At 38.7% G+C, this 10728-nt stretch overlaps 1 long non-coding RNA gene across 1 annotated transcript; it reads left to right on the top strand.

Annotated features, from left to right (window-relative positions):
- Positions 1742-10683, top strand: LOC110396862. The gene is made up of 3 exons (XR_002437320.1): positions 1742-5292; positions 5389-5449; positions 6567-10683. It is a non-coding gene; the product is annotated as an uncharacterized LOC110396862 (long non-coding RNA).

The following is a 10728-nucleotide window of genomic DNA, read 5'->3' as shown; positions in this document are numbered from 1 at the left end:
AGTTAAACAACTGATCTCTCAACAAAGCAAGCATTTGTCCAGGCTTGCCACTTCTTGCACTGTTGCGCAACAATCTTGTAAGTAACACAGCTGAACAATTTCAAGAAGGATTTCAGAGCATGTAAGATGACAACTGGAAGATGGACTTTTTCCCCCTCTAGCCATTAATACCAAGGCTGCTCCAAAAGTAATGCCTCCTATTTTATTATGTTGGCTGTATGGCAGCAGAGGTTGAACCTTCCAGCCAGTATCCCAATATATTTTGTTGCCGTGTGACAGGTGGTGACAGAGGGGCAGTCTGACAAAATGGTGTCTGATGTGGAAGTGTGGATGAAACAAAGGTGTATAGTTCCTTCACATGGAAAAAATGGCGCCCATTGACATTCATCAACACTTGCTTAATGTTTACAGATACCAAACAGAGGATGTGAGCACACGAGGTGGTGGGCGGTACATTTCAGAAGTGGCAACAGTGAGGTGAAATAAAAGGCACATTCTAGACAGCCAAACACAGCTGTTGCACCATGAAATGAAGAGCCTCTTGATCAGCTCATCTGTGCAAATTGGTGGATTATGACCAGAGAACTGTGCACAGAGCTGAACACGAGCTTCCATGTATTGGAAACAATGGTGGTATATTGCAAAGTTTGTACTGAGTGAGTCCTATGATTGCTCACACAGAAACAGAAAGAACTTCATATGCAAGTTTGTCAGGGCCTACTGAACAGCATCATTACTGTTGATGAGATGTGATGTCCCCACTACAAGCTGGAGTCAAAATTGCAGCCTATGGAGTTGCAACATGTGAATTCTGCATTGAGGAAAAAGTTCAAGATGCAGTCCTCAGCAGATAAAGTAATGTACACTCTTTTGAGATAGAAAAGGGGTGATCTTTTTGGATTTCCTGGAACCTGGACAAACCATCAACTCTGACTGCTACATCACGACTCTGTCTAAGCTGAAGGCTCAAACTTGCAGAGTCAGGCCAGAGAAGAAGAGAAGCTGTCTTGCAACACAAAAATGCCAGGCCCCATACCACTCTGAAGACCATGGAGCACATTGCCAATGTTGGCTGGACTATCCTACCACACCTGCTGTGCAGTCTGGATTTGGCACCTTCCATCTGTTCAGGCTGATAAAAGATGGAGTGCACAGGCAACATTTTCCTAGCAATAACACAATAAATCATAGCAGCTGTGAAACAGTGGGTCACTTTCGCGGGTGCAGATTTTTTACAAGCATGGCATGCAGGCTCTTGTTCATTCCTGGTGAAAATGCATAGCCAATGGTGGTGACTGTTAAAAAACAGTGTTTTGTAGCTGCGAATTTGCTCTATCAAATAGTGTGATTGTGCTCTTTTTTCTCTGTCATAGTTTCCAAGGAAGTAAATAGAAGGCATTAAACAATGGTAGCGGAGCCTGTACTATTAGAGAGACTTCTATTAGCCTACACAGGAGAACACTGAAGGCCTCATGTAACACAGTGTGGAGGCCAAAGCTTTTTAATTTACAGACCATCCTAAGACACATTTGCTAAAATACAAGCATTTCATTTCTCTGTTAAACGAATCATTTTGAAACTAATTCATGTAGCTGATCCAGGCATTTGACGTTGTATATACAGAGAATTCATTTTAGAGGTGCTTTTTTAATTAAAAAAAAGGTCAGTACTGTCTGCCACACACATTTTTGTTGCTGTTTCTTGAGAAAAAAATGTATGCACATTGCCATTGTATGGTTACTATTTTTCCACGTCCAAGTCAATCATGTTAAATTGTATGAAAAATAATATTAATATGCAACTAAAACAGGTTTAAATGAAATGTTTTACCTTACTGGAAGCAAATTGGTTATTGAAGTTAAATAAAGTAAAGGCAGTTTTGCTCTTTTCCGAATGAATATTGCTGAAATTGTCAAATTTCCATGAAGTTGAGTTGTCTTTTATTTAGTTGGAACACACATAAACTGATTATTAACATTGATACTTTAGCTGAACTTTCAAACTTTTTGATCTTCATTTGTACATGTAGATAACACCAGCAACAATTCAGCTCAGACCACATTCAGAAAGTCACAGCCTTTTTTCCTCTTCAGCTATCTTTCCCTCACAAAAAAAGTCACTGGCATCTACGGATAGCAAGTTTTTCTAACAAAAATACGTGAACGTATTCCTATGACATACCAGTGGCTGTTTATCATCACTTCTTTCTGGTAACAGTTACTTTGTCCATTCTCTCAGTCAGAATTGCACAAAGCCCCTTTTGAGTACAATGATACCCTGTGCTCTTGGACTTTCCTCACCTTTTCATCCTTATAGATTTCTTATTCTGAAGTAATTATGCAGCCTATGGTAGGTGTTCCTTTAGACCAGGAGTACTGACATCTTTCCCAGCTCTGCTCTACTAAAGACTAAGGATCCTCAACTTTCTGATACTTCCACATTTCATCCCTTTACCCCTTATCCTTCCAATCTCTGCATTCTTTCCTCATCTGCTTTCACATTCATGTGCCCAGTATCCTTACCTCCTTCTCCTGTCGCTGTTCTGACGTTTCTCTGATCCTAGGCTTACCCAGTTCAGTTAGCTAAACTCAGAACAAGAGAGAATAATGCGTTTGTTTAAAAAACTGAACCAGCTTAATAAAAACTAGATAAGCAAGTACAAGGGAAAGTCTTTTCCCTTCTTGTCAGGAGCCAGCTGTTTGCTTGGCTATGTCTAACACAACTTGTGAGGCTGTGGATGCTGATGCACATTTATCATCTTGTGATTTGTGGGCAGCCTTCCTTCCCTCCTTTCAATGTGCAAAGGAGAAGACACAACACAGTACCATTCAAAGTTGGTTAGCGGGTCATTCAGCTGTGCCTGGCATGAGAATTGACTGACATTTACCTCTTCTGCCCTCTTTCACTCCCTAAAAACACACCACTGAGACCAGACAGCTATTGTATCTACCTTCATTCTTTTAGAAGTCTCTGGCATGACAAAAAAAAGTCGAGGAAAAAAATTGGATTTTTTTTCATCTATTCCTCCCTTCCACCCACAAATCTGCTGTTTAACCCACACATGTTCAGATACATTCCTATATACTTCTGAAATGCTGCAGTAGACCACACTGTTAAAAATTTAGTGATCTTAAGTCATATACAACAGTAATTTTCACCATCTTCTCATGCCTTAAATTCCTTTCCATATATCAAGATGTCACAGTCTCTCTTCTCTCCCATAATCCATTCTTGTTGACTAATCTAGGTCACTGTGTTTCTCCTCCATCCCTCCCCAGCTGCCAAATGTCAACTTGCTGAAGGGAATTTGGCTGTGGAGTGATATGTCAGTTATGTTGTGAAATGACTGGACTCTGATCTTAATTTCCAACTGGTATATTCAGAGAAATTCCTAACTTCAACTTTACCCCATTGATAGATCTGGCCCTGACTTGACACGTGGAATACATGAAACTACTCCATAGATAGGAGTAAATATAAGGACCATCCTTCTTCTAACCAAATAATATTACAGCATGGTTTTGATAAGCCAAGAACAAGGTATTTGCTTCAGTCAATTTTAAAAGAAAAGAAAAAAGCTTAGTCTCAGAGAAATCAAGCTCTGAATAAGAAAATTCCCAATTTTTATTCCTGCTCTTCAAGAAAGTTTTCTGCCTGCAGCCTGCTGCCCAATGACTTCCCACTCAGCCCCCTAGGTGAAGTACAGTCCAAAACAACTTACATCTACAGCTGAACCATGATTCTCATTTCAACCAAAGATAACATTCAGAGTAGACATTGCAGTCGTGGTAGCTAGATTAACCTCTTCTTTGTCAGCTCTCAAAGTGGCTGTGCATCTCTGCATGCTAGGTTAAGATGATACTGATTACTCCCAAGAAACACAGCAAGGACAAAGGAAGCTTGTAAAGACAGCAACATATGCCAGGAAGAACATTCTCTCTTCTACAGCAAATTCTTACACTTTTTACCCTGCTAGCACAATAACAGCTTTTTTCCTGCCTCAGCAAAAACTCTCCATGTTCACGGAAAGCGGAAGCTAATTTTAAACTAGGTAAGAAAAAACACCATTACTTTTTCTCCCCCGAGCTATTCAGTAGTACAAGTGAAGATTAACTGGAAGACTAGGAGAAAGAAAACATACAGGTAGTTAAGCAATCTTATCTTTAGATGACCTCTGTTAACCTCATTTGTTGCCAAAATCAACATAAACACAAGTTCTGCATATTTAGACAACAAAAACACCATACCGGGTACTTTTAATCTTTATCTTGTATCAAATTTGCCAAGAAAAACTGGAAGCTTTGCATGATTTTATGGGTGCATTTCAAAGCTCAGTTAGATAATCACGCTTCATGTACAGGAAGTTTCAGTTTCTTGTCAGGATCAGCTGTTATTCTCTTTACTCAAAGAAAACTTCCACATAGCTTTGTCTATCACCATAATGCCACAAAAATTAATACATCTATAGGAGAACTAACAACATAAGTACTGGGATACATTTTTAGGACCTTCGCTGCCTCAGTTTTATAGACTGAGATGTTACTCAATCATAGATTAATTCCTTCTGAGAATTCAAATATCTATGTAAACTTTGTGTGACAAAGCTGGGATTATTAGCAGAAATGCTTTAACTATGTAGGTACATATATGCTCAGGCACATAGTAACCTTGGTGTCTGCTTACATTTTTCAGCCTTTTGAGTACTAAGAGAATGCAGTTCCACATTCCTACTATAGAAAGCCTGGCCTCAAACAGCAAGATGCAACACCTGGAAATACCAAGATTCAGTCATGATCAGCTGCCACAGAGATGAGTACAATTTGTCTCACTCCATGTCCACTGGCTGTCACTGAGCAGTTAATTCAGTTTTGGCAGACCTCTCTGACCATAGCCATACAAGCAGAAAGGAGAGCATCCTACAGCAAGTAGCATCTATTTCATGGTTGCATTTCACATAAAGCAATTACTGAGATTGAAATGTTTGGTAACATTATAAACAATGTAAGAGGGAACAGCTGAAGTTAAAGATCCCACTTCTAATTGCTATACCAGCATGAGAGGTTATTTTTAAAGAGGTACTTGACATCCAGGTGACTTTTCACAAAGAAAAGGCATACTGGTGCATATAAGAAGCCAGGAAGCTGAGATAGTGACAAGTCTAGCTAGACAAAGCTATACATGGGACAGGATGAAGGTCAGAAGGCAAGACAGAGAAGAGAAGCCTGGAAACCAATTGATCAATCTACAGGACACTGTTCTGTAGACACTCGCTGGCTTGTGAAGCACGTTGTGGTAAGCCAGGTGACACCCCATGACCTCAGATCACTGTACAAGCTGAAGCACCTGCTCAAGACTCATCAGCTGCTGTCTTACGGTGACTCATTACAGCAACTCTCAGAAGAAGGTGACACCAGCTGGACTTAACGTTACCAGGACTACCATCTTCCAGGTATTAGGACTGTTAATGTCTGTACTTCTGCTTGTCCTTGAATGGCCCCTTTTTTTAATATGTCGTAGCATGTCACTGTGCCTCTGTTGTGTGTGGTATTTTACACATCTTATATCGTTGGTAAATATTTTCCTTCACCTTTTAGACTTTGTAGTTAGAAGACTACTTGCTCTGTTGCCTTAACACCAGGCAGCACTCCAACCTTCCTCCATTATGTGCTACAATTCTGTCCCTATTAATCTGCCCAAAAGACTTTTTCAGAAAGGAAATATTAAGTATAGCACTTGCTCCTGTTGTCAGGTACAAGCAATCTCTTCTCATCTTATATCTGTTAGCAATGTGTAAGCTATGAAAGCTAGCCCTTAACCCATACTCCAAGAACTGCCCACCCCATGGAAAAAAATAATCCAAAAAAACCTTTACATTGATGCTTTCTTTAAGAGGCCTTAAGAGGTTTATTAAGTCTAGAGCTGAAAGTATTTTCATGGAGGTCACCACTGATGGGTCAACTCAGATTAGTTATAATGCTATAATTCTGACAAGGAGCATGTTAAGACAAGCCACCCTTGTGCCTTTAAATCAGGCTGGTGAGGAGATGCAGCTAGTGTGAAATGGTCTTTAGACAAGTTACCGTTCATTTCAAAAAACACAATTTCATATTATTTACGTTCCAAATGCCATGTCTCACAGAAATTGTATGCTGTTTTTTTCCCTCATAGTTTGATGGGAAAGCTCTTCTGGAAGATCTTGACTGTCCAGCTGTTAATCACTCACTGATAAAATACAAGAGGGTCCAATGCAAGAAGATCACATGTGGGAGACCTATTAAATACATCTTGCCTAGTGTACATCCCAAATTATTCAAGCAGTTTCTTCACTCTGAGCTGTAGAGAACTCTATCAGCAATCAGCCCAAGATCTTAAAAAACCTCTCAAAATCCAATCAATACCAAAAAAGTATTCCTATGGCTTCTAACCTTGTGAGCTCTTGTGATGTGTCCACTGAGGGGATGCATCTATTCCCTCCCTGATTATCTATTGTTAACTTTAGTGAACCCAGAACTTCAGTTCTATTTTTGTGCTTAATGCAACACCATTATTCTTTTTTCTTTCCTCAGGAATCAAACCAGACCCAAACTATCCTCAAAATATACCAAGTCTTCCAAATGAAACATTAACATATTCTTCATTCTGAAGAAAGTGTGCACACTTCAGATTCAGCTAAGAAACAACTAAGGAAAAGGTGAAAGAAAACTCTCCCTGGATCTTCCTGTGATTTTCAGTTGCAGCTAGGTGGCCAGTTCCTCAGATTCCATCACCTATAAAAATGCAAAAAAAACCAAATGGGTGACTACTTACCTGTTCACCAAATGAGCTTAAGAAAATCTGTTCAGTATTGCGATCACAGTCACGATGTAGTATCAACTAAATATTAGACTACAAAATCTTTTAATTTTCCCAGAGCACAAATCATGTGAGATTGCTTACACTTCTTCTAAGATTTATGTTTATTTTCTTGTACTATGGCTTGTCAGTAATGCACAGGTTTTAGGTTTTAGAAACAGTGCCCTGCAGTACCAATAGGAATTACTTCTATGGTGCGTTGTTCCTAATATTTCTGTTTTTCTTGTGAAGAAAAATCTCATGTTCCATATAAGTGATAAGTTCACTGATATTCTATCAACAAGCCTGATTTCCCAATGGAAAATAATTCTCACGGAAGCACTTACTATCAACATCCTTGCATGTTTTATTTCCTCTTCCCAGTAAACTCTGCACTTACAGAAGACTGCAGCTTACCCCCTCCAGAAGCAGATCAAAATAACACCACTGAGAAGCTGGCACAGAAACAAAAAAAAGCAAGAATGAACAGCTGAGGTTGGGTAAAGGAAGGGCATAGGGAAGTAGATGTTCAAGAGAAAGTATGGTGAAATGAATGTCTGAAAACTGCTGTTTCATATGCTAAGCTTAGTGGGATCCGGGATACGTGCTGTCATTGCTTCAGAATATGAACAGTTAAGTGTAATGCACACAAAGCAGCTGCTTTAGTTGAGTTTAAGTGACCATCCTAATTCTATTTATAGATTTTATCTTTTGCTTAAAAAATTTCCTGTGTCAACCTTAGTTTGTAGTTTCAAGGAACAGCAAAATGAGTTTGATTCTCAGAAACTGCAAAGACTGACAACGCAACCAAGTTTGTCAAATTTTCAATTCTCAAATAGAAAAGAGTGCCGTATAAAGGACTGAGTGACCTACAATTCTTAAGCAACTCTTAAAACAAAAATATCAGGAAAGAGATGATAAACAGAGAACAGTGCATTCAGGAAAACACTGCACTTCAGCAGTCATTTTCACAAGTTGAAGCATACATCAAGTGTATATGAATCTGCAAGTACAATACACATAGTAATAAAGCATTATTGCTGCAGATCATAAGATCCAGTTACATTTTCAGAATGTTTCGTTAGACTTTTAGTCCATTTTCAGAATTTCATTAGTTTGATTTCTCTTTATATGAAACAGCAGATTCAAAGCATCACAGAATGTTCTCTGTATTTTTACATGCATAGGAAATCAGTATTTTTCTCACGCTAACTGTTAGCTTCCTTTACAGAAGGGGAACAAAAAAGCAGATCTAAGACCTAACCAATCAACCACTGCTTGCAAGGCACAATGAATCATATACAGCCTTTGTTGGTACTTCTAACAAAGATTTGTTATAATCTGATGACCCATATATCACTAGAAACCGGTGCTCAAATATTTAGCTGAGCTGGAATGTCATAGACCAAAAAAGTGAATGATAGTACAGTATTGACAAGTAAATATGTAACAAACATTCCAGTAACCATCACTATCTAATTCTATAGCTTTTCCTATAACTGTTGTAATCTAGAAAGCAAGTACAGCACAGATTAATGCAGTCCTAGTCTGAAAGCTTGGTTTACAATCTCAGCAGCCAAAAGACATATATATCAACAATGGGAGTTCTGGTTTATCAAATCCAAAGATAGATCTATTATGCCAATTTTTAAATTTTTTATTCTTTTTTTCTTGTTTCATCTGCATATAACAGTGTGGAGTGTAATGCTGGTTTAGGAAAGTGAGAAAAAACAGGAGCAATAGCACTAAAAATGAATGTTGTTTGTCGCACAAGAAGGAATACTCCCTTTAAGGTCAGAATTTCAAAATCCATCAAGCTGAATTTCTTAATAAATGATTGCATGAAGATGCTCTGACAGCCCCATTTAACATGTGCCTGGCTTTTGCAAATGCAACAGTATAATTAAAGAGTAGTTTGAACAAATGTTACAAAAGTTAGGTCATGCAGTACCTAGAACTGGTGAGGAAAACAGACTATTATAGCTAAACTTCAGTTTGCTTTCTCCTTGCATTTATTACATAGGTTGAGGTATTCTTTTTAAAGATAAAGCATTGAAATCCATATTCAAATCCAAGACTGCTTCATCCCTGTGATAGGAGAGGTGAAAAGTAATGCACTTTATGCTCAGTAAGTGTACCTAGTGTTTTTAGGCATGTTAATTTTTCCTACACATTCAAAGAAATCTCCTTTACTATCCATCAAAAAGTAACAAGAAAGATTCAGTGATGGCTGAATTTGACCTGATTTCTATCTGCTTTTTAATATTTGTAGAAGAGAATCTTCTTTACTGTGAGAGTGATGGAGCACTGGAACAGGCTGCCCAGAGAGGTAGTGGAGTCGTCTTCTCTGGAGATATTTGAGACCTGTCTGGAAGCCTTCCTGTGTAACCTTTTGTAGGGAACCTGCTTTAGTAGGGGGTTGGATGTGATGATCTCTAGAGGTCCTTTTCAACCCCTACAGTTATGTGATTCTGTGTGATAGAATATCTGCAGTTACACATAGAACGTTTGAGTTGCATTCATTAGAACTCTCTTCAGTAAAATTCAAGACATTCAGTTTGAGGAACTTTCTATCATGATTTTTTAATTACAAATAGAACTAAAAAAATTAACATTGTAAGAAGCATTACCTGTGGAGCTCTAGAGCTGTGAACTAATTCCTAGCCTGCTCAGAATTAGGTCACTAAAACAGACAAGGTCCCCAGCATTCTGTTTGTCCAGTACCAAAAGAAAGAAGCCAGAGACTCCTGGGAGACACTCCTTAAGCTTTTCTTGCTCTTGGCCACAAGAATTTTCTAGTCCACAGCATCAATAGGAAGCATAGGAAGTCCCTTCATTCTTACACAGTGTATATATAACCTAATGACTGGGCTACAGTCCAAGAAGATGGATGATAGGGATTTGAATCTCTCACATAAGTTTTGCATCTTGTATACCAAGACACTCATTCAGATTCCTTTGGTGTAAACACAAAGGCTCATCTGCAAGAAAACCAGATTTGTTTCTCAGGCTTAATGTAGTAGGTTTAGATGTCATCAGAACACAGGCAGACACACTGCCTTCTGCTCCTGAAACAGCTTCCTGCACCAATCACGCAAGCTACTGGACATAACCAGAACTGCTTGCAACATGAGGCCAAACTCTCAAATTTGTCACTGCAGAACGTCTGGGCAAGAGCTTCAGGAGCCTCTTTCCCTAGCAAGTGTCTTCTCTATGGTAGTGTTTTATACAAACAAACGTCATTTTGTCTAAATCATCCTCAGAAGGCTTTAATTATAAGCTTATTGCAGCTGCCTCTCTTAAAACGAAATTTTTGCTCAGCTTTCTTAGCCATAGAAGTAGCTCCCCTGAAGCTTAATTTCTCCTTTTAATCCAATACATCCTTCCTGTCTTATGCAAACTATACTAATGTGTGGGCATCAGGTGTTCCCTGAAATGATACGTACTGTTCACTAGGTGGGCATGCATACATGTCCTGGTGGTACAGTTATGAGAATTTTAGAGGGAGGGACAAAACTAAGCTTTGCAACAAAAGACACATACAAGGAAGAAGTTACCATAGTCCTATGGAGTCTGTTGCCCTGCCATGTAGCTGAAGGTTAAACAACCATGAAGTAACATGAGTCAGTTTGTGGTAGAAAGAACATAACATTGGACACATGGTAAACACTTTTACATTTAGCTTTGAAGAGGCTGCTTTAAGTGAGGAGGCTTTGGTAAATCCGTCATAAGAACTCCTGAAACAAAGGTATTCTGTACATTTCATAAGTAGTGAAAGAAGACATGAGTGGAAAGGTTAATTAAAGCAAATCAAGGATAAGAAATTAAGAATTCTTTTTACCAGCCATGTGCTTAAACTTCAGGACAATATTAACTTTCCTGGAATATAACTTCTAA

The sequence above is a fragment of the Numida meleagris genome, chromosome 1 (assembly GCF_002078875.1).
Source record: "Numida meleagris isolate 19003 breed g44 Domestic line chromosome 1, NumMel1.0, whole genome shotgun sequence".
NCBI classification, from domain to species: domain Eukaryota; kingdom Metazoa; phylum Chordata; class Aves; order Galliformes; family Numididae; genus Numida; species Numida meleagris.
The sequence above is the reverse complement of the archived record's forward strand: the minus strand, read 5'-3'. Positions and strand labels throughout refer to the sequence as shown.